At 39.0% G+C, this 1,401-nt stretch overlaps 1 pseudogene; it reads left to right on the top strand.

The window, feature by feature from the left end:
* The first annotated feature begins 641 nt into the window (after positions 1 to 641).
* Positions 642 to 1,118, top strand: LOC149183232 (U4/U6 small nuclear ribonucleoprotein Prp31 homolog pseudogene; annotated as a pseudogene).
* Positions 1,119 to 1,401: the final 283 nt, after the last annotated feature.

Genomic DNA, 1,401 nt, shown 5'->3' on the forward strand with positions numbered 1-1,401 from the left:
AATTTTATGAAGGGTAATATGAAAAACTTGAACTTGTTGATTGACAAAATTTCATCTAAGTCACAATGGTCTACCAGTGGGCCTGTCTAACCCAAACAAATGTGGCCAAGGTTTTTCTTATAAAATGGTCTCACCTTGGTCACCACACATCTAGCTATGTCTATGCACTTCTTGCCTTCATTAAACCACCAACTCCAACTTCACCTCAATTTCTACATTTTCCATTAATGCAATTATCTCACATGTATTGTTGTCACATGCCAATCTAAAGTTGTCTCATGCATTATGGGCATGCAATCACTACCACACCAAATAATTTCATACTCAACTAACTTATATGAGTCTTGTGCCAACAAACTCCAACCATAATGCCCCCCAAACCCCTTGTCACACCAACAACCCAAATGCAACACCTAATCCAATGTATCTCACCTAGTTAAGCAATTAATTCATGACAAGATATGTATAACCATCATAAGTCGTTACACTCATGGTTATCCCTTTACTCATGGTTGAGGTTTCCTGAGTTAGAATCTCTTGTACACCATTAAATTTATTATGCTCCAGTTGTAAAGAAATTTGGAAATGAGGTCGATTTAACTCTGGTTGATCTTGAGGGTATTTTACCTTCGGCAACCATTATGGTTGTTTCTGTCACTGCATCTACCACTAGTGGTAAGCCTCTATCAGAAGAAAACTTGCAAAAGACTTTAGATGCCTGTGATAGAGCGCTTGCACTTGATGCAGCAAAAAAGAAGGTTTTGGATTTTGTTGAGAGTAGGATGGGATACATTTCCCCCAATTTGTCTGCTATTGCAGGGAGTGCGGTTGCAGCGAAATTGATGGGTACTGCAGGGGGTCTCTCTTCACTGGCTAAAATGCCAGCTTGTAATGTGCAGCTTCTAGGTGCAAAGAAAAATAATTTGGCAGGATTTTCAACAGCGACTTCACAGTTTCGTGTTGGATACCTTGAACAAACAAAGATTTTCCAGAGCACACCACCTGCTTTGAGAATGCGTGCATGTCGATTGTTAGTTGCTAATTTTTTTTCCATGAAACAAATGAACCAGAGACTTTGCATTTCCAGTTTCTTTAAACTTAACAGTTCAGGTATATAACTTGTGGGCTGCAATGAGAAGATATATGACACCCGAAATTGGATCTAAACTTTGTAGCTAGATACTCCCAATAGGCATCTCCTGGAAAATCACCTTAACAAGTGACAAACTCCTTTTGTTCATTGAATTTAAAGCAAAGTGGCATGCAATCCTGACTTATTGGAATAGAACATGTGAATGTTTAGGACCTTCCCTTCTCTTCTACTTACCTCCGCCTGCATTTCCAGGGAGAGGATATCAAAAGGGATTCTCTTTTTCAACCAATCACTATTGATTAGATGGT

Source organism: Pinus tabuliformis, chromosome 3_2 (genome assembly GCF_031772625.1).
Source record: "Pinus tabuliformis cultivar Carrire ecotype Pingquan chromosome 3_2, CPIR1, whole genome shotgun sequence".
Lineage (NCBI taxonomy): Eukaryota > Viridiplantae > Streptophyta > Pinopsida > Pinales > Pinaceae > Pinus > Pinus tabuliformis.